Source organism: Balaenoptera physalus (genome assembly GCF_965194825.1).
Source record: "Balaenoptera physalus genome assembly, chromosome: 2".
NCBI classification, from domain to species: domain Eukaryota; kingdom Metazoa; phylum Chordata; class Mammalia; order Artiodactyla; family Balaenopteridae; genus Balaenoptera; species Balaenoptera physalus.
In genome coordinates this window covers 42,396,259-42,408,809 of record NC_138883.1, presented here as the reverse complement: position 1 = coordinate 42,408,809, position 12,551 = coordinate 42,396,259, and positions in this window count along the sequence as shown.

The following is a 12,551-nucleotide window of genomic DNA, read 5'->3' as shown; positions in this document are numbered from 1 at the left end:
ATTCATAAAGTGCATTTATTTTACACATTTATACATTTTATACATTTGTTTATTTTATGATGTCTTTTCTTCAAAACTAGATTATAATCTGTTGGTGAGCAGAGATAATGGCTTCCTTTTCTTTAAAGAGTAAATTGCTCCTTGCCTGGAAATTTGCAGAGTAAACACTCCACTTTATGCAGAAAAAAATGAAATAAGTAGCATGCACATAAACATGAGAAGTAAGTGTCCTAAAGTGCCAATTAGTTTTCATCTTTGAGAGGCTGCCGGGATCACTGGTGAGAAGCATAGGATCAATGAGCAGTGCTCCTATGGGACTGCCCGGGCTCATACCTGTTGTCTTCATGTAATTTAGTCCTCCTTTTCACTCCCAAAGGGTCCTGGTTTAGGTAACAAATGATCACCCTAACTCTGTGGGTGCAGGAAAGGAAATGGGCAGCATATGTGCGATGTGTTTGTCATCCCATGCTGTTTTACTTCTATAAATGTTGTAAGAATCCAAGGGACAGGGTCAACTTCCAGGGAGAAGGGTCTACACAGTAGGGATGAGCTAGCTGGACTCCAGCAATGCAACAGAGATGAAAGCAAAGTCTACGTATATGGGCTGGAAAAGAGGAGGGCTGGGTGGGCACCCGAATGAATAGTACTCATCACAGGTATGATGGATCCAGGGCAAAACACTGTTACAATATGTGACTCTCCCTAAAGATGAAATTAGGAGTCACTCCAGAACTGGCCAGGATCTGAGCCTAAAGATTCCAGTCTTTGGTGATTTCAGCTGAGAAGGTGTGGGAAGAAAAGTTGCGGGAATAGAGCATTTCTTCTCTAGGGTTTGGGTAGCTGGAGAGATTTGGAACATACAAGCTTCTAGAACACCAGCAGATATCATATGACTCAGTCATTTAGACTAAATAGATAGCAAGAATTCACTGACTATTTGCATTCAGAAACTACACAGAGAGAACAAACAAGTAACAATTCTGTTTTACTATCTCTTCCATAAATCATGGGTGAAGAGGTCAGTGCCTGTTTGCACTGAACATACAAACTGTCCACGGAGTTTCCGTTAGAGTTGATATACAGAATAGCATGGTGATGAAGAGCTTCGTGTCTGAGGAGAGAGACAGACCTAGATTTGAGTCTCAAATCTCCATTTACTAGCTGTGTGACACTGGACAAATAACCCAACCTCCAAGCCTCAGAATCCCCATCTGTGAAATGGGGAAAATCAGAATGGTGACCGCAGAGGGCTCTTGCGAAGATTCAGCAAGGTAACAGAGAGCCTGACATATACAAAGTGCTCAATAGGTGCCAGTAATGCCACTTATATTAAAGACAATAGTTTCCTCTCTTTATTCACACTGACCCGTGTAGTGTCCTGTCTCCATGGGACTTGTCCAGACCCCCTGTGCCCCTCCATTGCATGTGATGTGATGGTCCCTTAGACATGGCAGCTTCCATTGTGATCTGAGGCTCTGGTCAGTCAAGAAGCACTCAGCACTGCCAAACAGCTGGGAAGTGTCCTGGGTATGCATGGGAAGCTGGGAACTGGCCTCAGGGAGAATTGTTTTGGCGGTAAAGAAGTTGCTATTTTGGCTTTCTCACAGCAGCGATTCACTGATGGCACAGAAAGAGCGTTTTTGTCCATTCCTTTTGCGGATACATTCCAGCTGTTTTCTTCTAACTGCTCTTGTTCCCCACCCTTAGATAGCCAGAATGTTTCTCTTAAATATATTTATTTCTTCTTAAAAAAGAGAAGAAAAGAATAAGAAAGGCAAGGGTGACTCGACTCTAGTTACCTCCCCAAAAGTCAGGAGATGTAACTCACCACCCATTCACATTTTATTTTCTCTCCTTTTTTCTCCCTGCACTTCAAAGCTCTGGATGACAGGTGGCAAGAGCACCCTGTCAGCCGTGGACTCATGCCACAGCCATTTTCCCTTGTGACAGCTCATAAAATGCTGCATAATCATTTCTGTGTGAATATGTATGAGAAAATACAGAAACAATGTCAAGAAAATCAAGACAAAGGCAACTGTTCCCCTGTATGAGTGTGCAGTGGGTCCCATTGTCTAGAGCCTCGGCTGGAAGCAATGTAGAGACTGATGCTACCATAGGTGGGTGGTATTGAGCTCATAGGTCAGGGTAAGGCGGAGTTTCTTCGGTTGCTGCAGCCTTCAGCACCTCGTCTTTCCCATTGTCCAATAAGCTAGAGATTTCATTTCAGATATATTTTTTTCCTTAGTTTGGGAAGTCAGAGAAATGGCCAAGGAAGATGTGATCTCAGTGTGCCCTCAGATTCATTTCTCTTCCCTTGCTCTGCTCTCTATAGCAGTGGGGCTGACCCCTGCCTACAGGCTGATTCCCAGCCTCCTGTGTCCGCTGGCTTCTGGCTTTGGGCAACGTGAGAACTGGTGAGAGGCTGGGGGTTGCAGGAGGAAGGGAGCACACAGGACTGCTCTCTGCTTTGGGTGTTTCTCCAGCATGGCTGCATATCCCCTGTGGCTCATTCCCCCCCACCAGACAGGTCCATTGAGGTGCCAGCTACTGTCCTGTGTGTGACCTTGGCTCTGGGCTCTGAAAACCCCACAACAGCCTTTGGCTCTCTCTGCCATTGTTCATCTCCGGTTGCCATGCTACCTCCTGTTTGGCTTCCAGCTCTTCTGTCACCCTTGTCCCCAATTCCCTACATTGATTTCTCTTTATTAAAAAATGGTAAAGTGGTTTCCTTGTTGGCCCCTGACTGCTACATGTAGGCAGTTGGGAGGAAATCAGGCATAGTTAAACACTTTTCAAACAATGAACACAGCCAATGTTTGTTTCTAGATTACCTTGGAAATAAATCAACTTACTTAATGCAAACATTTGGAGGCCATTATCATTAGACCTCTGCTGCTTGAACGATGTACGGCCATTTTAAAATTTGAAAGTCAAGGAAAATGTACTAGATATTTCATGGGAAAAGATGAAAAGGGCTCCCAGCATCTCCCTTTACCCTGTTTTTCAGAACTCATGGGCACTGCCTGCCTCACTTCTTCCCTTCCCTTGCTCTCTGTGGAGAAAAAGGGCAGGGCATGGGCAGATGTGGGCAAAGGGTGCTGGAACTGCTCAGGTTCTTTTGTTCCCGTGCCTCAAGGCCTGAGTGAGTGAAACAGATCTGTTTGTGCCAGGAACACTATATGTTGTGGTAAGCAGCTCCCTCTTTTTATTTCTTGGCTCCATCAAGTCCTCGGTCTATTGGAGTCTGAGGTTTTGATAAAAATGCAAAAACATACTTTCTATTATGATCTGCAGTTTTTCAGAGGAGAGCCCTCATAAATGTTCAATGCAGCTTTTATACACAGGATGCATAAAGTGCAGTAAATATACACACAGTCACTTGTGCTTTGCTGCTCTGAAAAGCGTGCTTTAAAAACTAGAATTTCAAAGCAGCCTACTCGAGGACATTTAATTCCACCTGGGACGTGGGTGGTGTGAGACCTAGTGTCGGCTCAGATGCTGTATTGAATTCATGCACATTTAGCCACAAGGAAGGAATTCACAGCAAACCAACTTCTTAGTATAGTTCCAATAAAATCAGAAGCATCCAGGCCAGTTATAAAACAAGGCCTTCATTTATAGAAGAGAAGTGTTATAGAGAGTGATATTCAACTGCTGAAGAAGCCGTACTGATTCATTTGATAACAACAGCCTGTTGGAATTTTCTGGGCTCTTTACATGTCCCCAAACCTTCTCAAGGAACAAAACGGATGTATAAGTTGTGTTACGTATTTGTTATCCAAAGCGAGCTGTTCCCCACGTTATCCAAAAATACATACGTGTAAATAAAAAGATGTTATTTCAAAGAATCATTTGTAGATTTTAAAAAATTGTTTCTCACTCCATAACTTAAGAGGCACAGAATACCACACAATTTGAGCAAGGGCTTTTGTAGTTATACTGCTTAAAATTCTTCAGTTAGTAGGATGCTTGTGTGACAGGATGATTTGTTGAGACATTATTTTTCCCTTTTCTCTTGTTTCAAGCAGAAAGGCAGTTTTCTGTGTTCTCTTGACACACGGGATGTTCCTGTCTGGTGCCAACAGTCTTACCTCATTAATGTGGTTGTGTCAGGGGTGTGTGTGGGCAGCGGGGCAAGTGTGCACGCCTTCTAACTGGCGTATCTGCCACTGTGCATCCTCCTTTAAAGTGGGGAGACAAAGGCAATTCCCGTGACACCGTTTCTGGAACTGAAATGCACAATGGTAGCTTATTGGATGAAGAAAGTAAGGTCAAGAAAAGCTAAGTAACTTGCTCAATGTTACACGGATAGTAAGTGGTATAGCCAGGATTTGAAACCTTATAATAAATACAAAATAAATATGAAATACTAGTGTTAGCTAGGATGTTACTCTTATTTTTATCTCTATATATTAGCCCTGTGACCCTGAGTTCCATCCCTGCAACTCACTTTCCCTCATGTATTCCATGAACATATTAACACTTTTTGGTATGTGGAGAGCTGATACGTGCAGATCAGAAAATCATGTGTATTTAAACATAGTCATTGCTTATAGTACTCCATCAACTCTATTCCATTTCCTTGTCCTCATTTCCCATAATCAAATAATACATCAGGCTACCATAATATTTCCTAAGCTACCGTCTAAACCTACCACTTTCATCCTGTCCTCTCTCCTTCGTTACGTCCCCATCCCATTCTCCTGCTCCTTGCCTGTCCCCTCCCTTCACACATAATTCCTGGTAGGATGGTTGGAGGGAGAGAGAGTCCCCCATTACACTGCTTCTGCCAGCGACAATCCTGAATTTTTATTGTCATTTGGTTTTTTTAACTTGTTTATTTATAACAACCTAATTGAAGTATAATCCCCATGCCACAAAATCCATCCCTTCAAAGTGTACAATTCAGAGGGGTTTAGTGTATTTAGAGTTGTGCAACCATAACCACTATTTAATTTTAAAATATTTTCATCACCCCCAAAAGAAACCCCATACAATCTTACATTTTATAAAATATTGTGGAAGATACCTGAGACAATGATTGCAGTTACACATGGTTATCGGGTAATCTACAGAACAAATACTTTTTAAAACCAAGCAGTAGAGTTGTTTGTTTATATAAGTAAAACAACCTAGAATGGAAAGCTCAGGTTCATATCATATGTCCCAGCAATTTTATCTCCAGTAATATGTGAAATGGAAATGTAAGACTATGGGAATCAGAAGATATGTATAAGAAAGTTCTTAGCAGCATTATTTATAATAGCCTTAAACTGAAAAACAACCAAACGCTCATCAACAATGGAATGGATAAATAAATTGTGGTATATTCATAGAATTAAATGCAACATAGGAATAAAAATTTTTAAAAACTACAGCCATATGCACCAGCATGTACAGATTTCACAAAAATAGTATTGCACCAAAGAACAGAAAATACATACTATATTATTCCTTTGATATGAAGTTCCCAAACAGGTGAAAAAGAAACTATAGTGTATTTACTCATATACAGTATATGTTAGAGTAAAAGGACAAAGAAAAACAAGGGAATGATAACTATAAATGTCAGTACGGTGATTAGCTTTGGTGAGGAGTGTGGTGGTTGTGTCTGGGGTGCTATTTTATTTCTTTATTGGGGTAATGGCTATGTTGGTATATGCATTATGCTGTTTTATTAAGCTGCATGTTTACCTTTTATGGACTTTTCAGTACATGTATTTAAAACATTTCGAAAAAGTAAATAATAATAATGAAGGCAGCATGAGGATTCTAGTTGGTTGGCCTTATACAGCTGATAAATGAGCCAACACTTAACCTCATGATAACAACCTAATGTCAGGGAGAGTGAGGAGAAGCTATCAAGGAGTCTCATAGGGAGGGCCAGCCTTACAAAGCCTAAGCCACCAAGAAAGGGATAAATTGCATCTCAGGCCAGTGTTTTCACGCTATGCTCCTGAAGCCTGAGGAGCTCTGTGGAGATGCCCAGGGACTGCCTTGGCCAAGAAAGGAATGGGCAGGGCCTCTGGATTTCTATCCTTTATCAAAAGCAGCTCTACTTATATCTGTTTTATAGTCTTTGGTATTGTCGACCGGAAAAAAAATGCAGAACCTAAAAGTTGAGAATTATGTTTTATCTGGCAGGCAAGACTGAGGACTTAAGCCCAGAAGACAGCCTGTCAGACAGCTCTGAGGGACTGCCCTGAAGAGGTAAGGGAGGAACTGGTATATATATAGGAGTTTTATAACAAAAACCAGGTAGTGGGACCATCAAAAGATTACTGTTAATGAAAGAAAACTAGACATCTCAAGTAAATGATTCTAGCGAGCTTTTCTATGCATAGGAGGCAAGAGTCTGGGCTCACTGAAATCATTCCTTTGATATGCACCTTAACTCTCTAGGGCCAGTAGCCTGCTTTTCTCCATCCTGAATCCCCTCAGGATGCACGGTTGGGGGTGGCTGCAATGACTGATGGCTTGATGGCTGCAACATCCTTTGTTTACCGATATGGCAGGCAACAGTTTTCATCCACAGTATATAATTTCCCTTGAAGAAAGAGTTCTTGTCTTGAAACCCACTGCTAAAGTGTCTATCAACATTTTAAATGTGCATACTCTTCCGAGGAATTCTTTCTTGAGGAATCTATTATACAGAAATATTGTAAAATGTGCAAAGATACATGTATGAGGGTGTTCTCCATGAGATTTTTAGTAATAGTAAAAAAAAAACCAACCAAAGTGTTCATTAATTCAATGTATCATTGTGTGTCCGTATATGGAGAACTATTAAGCCATCACGACAGAATGCAGCACACCTAGGTTAGTTTCGCTCAGCCCTCTAATAGCCAGTGACTCCTCTTTGTAATGAATATTTTTTAACGACCTCTTTACTATTGAAAATGAAATTCATAAATAACATAACCTTCTTATACACTTATATTTTTAGAAACCAACATACTGTTTTAATTAAAATGTGAGGTAGAAATAGAAGAAAAACAACTTATATATTAATATCTATGATGATTGATGTTATGAGTCATTTTGACTGGGCCAGAAGGTGCCCAAGTATTTGGTCAAACATTACTCTGGATGTGTCTGTGAGTGTGTTTTTTAATGAGATTAACATATAAATCAGTAGACTGAGTGACAAAATTGTGCTCTCTAATGTGGGTGGGCCTCATCCAATCAGTTGAAGGCTTGAATAGATCAAAAAGGCCCTCCTTCTGAGTAAGAAGCAATTCTTCCTGCTTGGCTGCCTTTAAACTAGGACATGGTTTTGTTCCTGCTTCAAACCGGAACTGAAACATCAGCTCTTCCTGGTCTTCAGATTGAAATTGCACCATTGGCTCTTCTTGGTCTCCTGCTTGCCAATTGACCCTGCAGATCTTGGGACTCTTCAGCTTCCATAATCATGCAGCTCAATCCCTTATAATAAATCTCTTCATATTATTCAGGAGAAGCCTGATTAATACAATATCTATTTAATTATGTAAATCTTCAGGCACAATGAAATTAGCAGGTAAGATAGTACTGTCAATGCTTTGAGGCAGAATCTACAAACGCAGACCAACACAGCTGCATCAGTATGATTCAAACAAAAGAAAATGCAAACTTTCCTCACTTTACAGTAATTGTATTTCCTGAAAACTTCAGGAAATGCGTGTATATTGAAACTATGCAAAAAATACTTTGTGTTCACCAACATTAGGTTCTTGCCTCAAATAATTATGAATCAGTTTTCCACCTACATAAATGACTGGTGAGAATATTCAAAGGTCGTGCAAAAGGCTGAACAGTGTTTCACTGTGTGGGACCAGTATGAATGCTGCCCACTCAATGCCCGTAACATCCTCCAATCACCTGAAACCCAAACCACCACCATCATATATTTCCATATGGGCAGTATGGCCTTCAGTGAGAGCCGCTGATCCTTAGGGAAACTTTCCAAGATATTAATAGTGTGTTTGTGTGTGTGTGTGTATAAATAATTATGTACCGTATCTGTTCCCTAGGGCTGCCATAACAAATTACTATAAACTTGGTGGCTTAAATCAACAGAAATTTATTCTCTTACTGTTCTGGAGGCCAGAAATCTGAGATCAAGGTGTCAGCAGGATTGGTTCCCTCCAGAGGCTCTGAGGGAGAATCTGTTCCATGCCTTTTGTCAGGTTCTGGCGGCTGCAGACAATCTTTAGTGTTCCTTGGCTTATAGATACATTATTCTCGTTTCTGCCCTGTCTTCACATGGCTTTCTGTCTGTATGTCTGTGTCTTCTTTTCTGTCTCTTATAAGGGAACTCATCATTGAATTTAGGGCTCTCTCTTTTCCAAGATGATGTCATCTCAAGCTCCTTACCTTAATCACATCTGCAAAGTCCCTATTCCATATAGGATCATATTCTGAGGTTCCGGGTGGATGTGAATAGTTTATTGCAATAATTTGCATCACTTAAGAAATCTCTCTTCTTTGCCATAAGCAAAGGACAAGTAGATTGTGAGCAGATGTACTGCACAGAGAGTCTTTTTTTTTTTTAATCTGCTAACGCCTATTTAGAGAACTACTTAATGAGAATTAAACTTGGGTGTGGCAGAACTATTGTTTTGTATTTTTATGCTTTGTGTGTGTTTAAGGAGAAAGGATCTCCAACTCACTGAGAAGGACACCTTGTCCTGACCCTGGGGAAGAAAACACAACTCTGACTTTTAAAGGGACAACCAGGATGGAAGGAAGGGCCAGCAGGCATTGTCAATAGAAGAGCAACCGGTCTTCCTGCTGCAGGACCAGAGCTGCCATTGCTGGGGCATCCCAGCAGAGAACACCTGTGAAAAATGATAGTTTTTCTTTGGAACTTGTAGGTAAGAAAAAAAAAATTATTTGTACCAACCAACTAGTACAAGTGCCGAATAAGCTGGTTCAAAACTGGGGCAATTGTATATGGCATTATTTGGAATAGAGAAAATTTTAAACTGGAAAAAGGAAAAACATGCAGTGCTGGGGCAGTTACTCTCTTTGAGTTTTGAAACTAATAGATTTTTCTTCCATGGTTCATTTCCTGCTTATCTGTGTACTGCAGCACATACCTCCCCCATCAAAAGTGACTTCAAAACAAACACATGCCAGGGCAATTTTGGAATCAAAAGTACAGGTACAACGTGATGCTGAAAGGCAAATATATATTCTCGGGATCTTAATTTGCTTTCAATTTTCCATGTTTTGGTGAATGAATGTAGTTGGGTTATTTTAAAATTATTTCCAAGGAGTCTTTTTAAAATATTTAAGCTATAGAGTTCAAAGTGCATATACCATTTCAATTCTGCTAAAATAAACCATAACCATGTGAACTTGAAAATTTCTAGACTTTCATTTTGATGTTGATTATTTATTAAGAAGTCAAATAGTCATCTATTTAATCAAAGGGCATTTGCTTCAAATTGCTTCCATCCATTGTCCTTACCATGAAAGACTGATTGTGCTTTGAACTAGGCTCTTACTTTTTTTTTTATTAAGGGAGAGATAAAGAAAAATTCTTATAAAAGAAACTTCACATCAAAGAATCAGCTCCTTAAACCGTTTTCCTTTTATACATGTTGGCTACATGCCTACATCTGTTCGTAAATTGATACGTAGTCTTTTTTTATGTACATTTGACATTACTGAACATTTTCAAAGATAAAAATATCAGTAGATTGGAAAACGAACTTGAGATAAGGAATTGCATAGAAAAGGCTGTGGGTTATCGTTATTTGTTTTCTTATATTTTTGCATTAGGTTTTTCATAACCTTCTGTTTAATCTAAGATTGAGTTTTTAATAATTTGTTAACAAATAAAAATATAGTCAGAAGTAGCCAAAACTAAGATATGAGAAAGTACCATAAATCCAGGATTGACTACAATATTTACTATAAACACCCTAATTAACTCATTTTTGGTTATGCCCGACTGGACTCCAGAACCTCATCTTAGATAACAGTAGAGATAAAAGAGAGATTGGCCACACACTACTTATAGGGATGCAAAAGAGAGGAATGGTGATTTTTTTTCCTTCCTGACAACCCAGGAGAAGGGGAATTTTGAGAATTGAGACCAAGGTAAGAAATGAATGGGAAAAAAAATAAGAAATTCCTTGTGGCCGAGAAGGGCCAGTGGACTTTAAACATGATGACATCTAAAATTAAAATTTAAGGTCTTCCTTTCTCTCTCTTGGAATCTTCCCCATTATCACCAAATCTTTCATATGTCAGATACCTATCATAGCACTGTGATAGGGCTACTTTGTGGAATGGAGGTCTTCAAATTTGGGGCATAGATGCCAAGAGGGCATTGAGGAAGCCAGAAGTGGTAGTGAGATCACTGAAGAAGATAGAGTACTTAACTAGGAGAAGGAATTCAAAACAAAAGGAGACCTTTGAACACCAACACTCTAGTCCAAGGGTCCTCAGAAATCCAGGGGAGGGACACAGGTAGCAGTGATGGAATTGCACTGCCCACATCATCATTCAACAGGAACTGCTACGGGTCACGGCTGACTTACAGCTTAGAGCCACATGGCAATCACACCCAACCCGTGCTTCCCTGGCTGCTCCCAGCCACTGACTGAGCCAATGACTGAACATGGTATGGGTGCTTGAACTGGGCCATGCCTGCCTGATGCGGGACACTTCTAATGGTCACCTTTTCTCACCTGTGCTCAAGGGTCACCACCCCTTGCCCCTGACCTCTGGCTCAGGGCAGCCCCACACTAGTGGGGCTCCATCAGTCTTGCCAAGACTTTCTGTGAACTGCCCTGAGATCTGAGCCTCTTCCTACCCAGTCCTTCCTTTCCTCTCTCCTTTTGCAAGAGTCACACCTGCACCTGCATTGCAGCCTGAAGGTTCCCCATACCTGCTCCTGTTCCCATCCCTTTATCCTTGCCCCAGTAAATCTCGAATGTCTAATACACCTTAGTGTCCGTTTTTTGGAGGTCCTAAATGGAGACAGGTGGTATCAAGAGTGGGGACTGAGAAAGCTGACAGTAAGATTGGGCTTGGGTCTGGCTCACTCACTGTGTGGCCAACACAAAGAACTGTTTCATGAGTGGAGTGGGGAAGGCATGATAAGTGTCTGGCACAAGGTGAGAGCCCACTGAAGATTTCCCCAGCGGTGACCCTGGAAAATGTCCCAGTGGTGAGAAATGCTCTCGACAGTGCAGTGATTCTGGCATGTGAGAGATACTGGGGACTAATGCCTAGGAAGAGTGGAGTTGCCTTATTATTAACAAGCTATATTGACGTCCTATGATGGGATAATGAGAAATTGAGAGCAGTTAACAAGCTATTAAAGGCTAATTGTGAGAGCCAGAGGGCCTCTTTGACAAATTAAGAAGGGATCTTTATCTTCTGAAATGGAAGAGTGAAAACAGCTGAGCAGCAGAGAGTCTATGATAGAGGCAAGAGCTCTGGCGATGTTTAAATGCTCAAGCCAGGGCCCTGGTTGGAAAAATCTGGGACCCTGAATGCTCAGGGCTTGCAGAGGTGGCCCACCCTTCCTTGAGAGGGAGCTGTCACTCCTTGCTGCAAGCAAGGCAACAGGTGCTCCCTTCAGGAGCTGCTCCTACTTCCTTTCCTGGCTGCTGGAGCGATAACTAGGGTTAAATCTCCACAGGACCTGGCTGGGATGTGCTGGGGCTGATAAGGAATGGAAGAAATTACACTCTGTAAGAGTTTTAAGAAGTAGCTAGCATGTACCATGAAGAATGAGAGGACTACCCCTAAAATTGGATTTTGAGAGTGCTTGATCAAGAGGGCTGGAACAAAAGAATGGTTAAGCAAGAATTCATTAACTTTGGGGCTCTCTCTTATGACACATCATTTAATACTCTGGTGAGGCCCCAGAAGATCAGGCAAACTCACTGTCAGGTGGGTCTTAGAAGGCTAGAGAAAGTGATGGCTGATGCTAAGTAAAGTGTAAAGGCCTGAGTTATTCTGGCAAGCCAAAGAGGAGAACAAAACAGAATGAAGAGGCTGATGGAGGTGAGTGTGCAGGAGTGGATGTATTATGGGAAGATGGAAGATTTTATGTTTGAGCTGCTGCATCTTCAGATCTCTCTATTCACACTGAGGCCACACTTCACTCGGGTTGTTCCCAGCCAATAACTAAGTGTATGTAGTGTGGGTACCAGAGTTGAGCCTGCCCAATGCTGGCCTCCTCTGTTAGGCACTCTTTGCTCAGAGACTTTTTGGTATCGCCGAGACGTTCTCAGAACTGCACTGCAGTTAAGCATCTTCCTACCCAGTCCCTCCTTTCCCTCCTTCATTTCATAGCTTGCAGATCTGCACTGCGGTCTGAAGGCTCCCTTCTCCCTTCATCCTTCTCAAGCATTTCTCCCAGTGAATCTCTTGGCATGTCTGATCTCAACTTGGTCTGCTTCTCGGACCTTGTGAACTGCCAAAACTCGTACCTCAGTGACGTGTGACAAATTTTTATTGACTACTTTGTTTCCTGAGTATTGGTCACATTTTCCTGTTTCTTCGTGTGTCTAGTAGTTTTTGTTGAAACCTGGACATTATAGGTA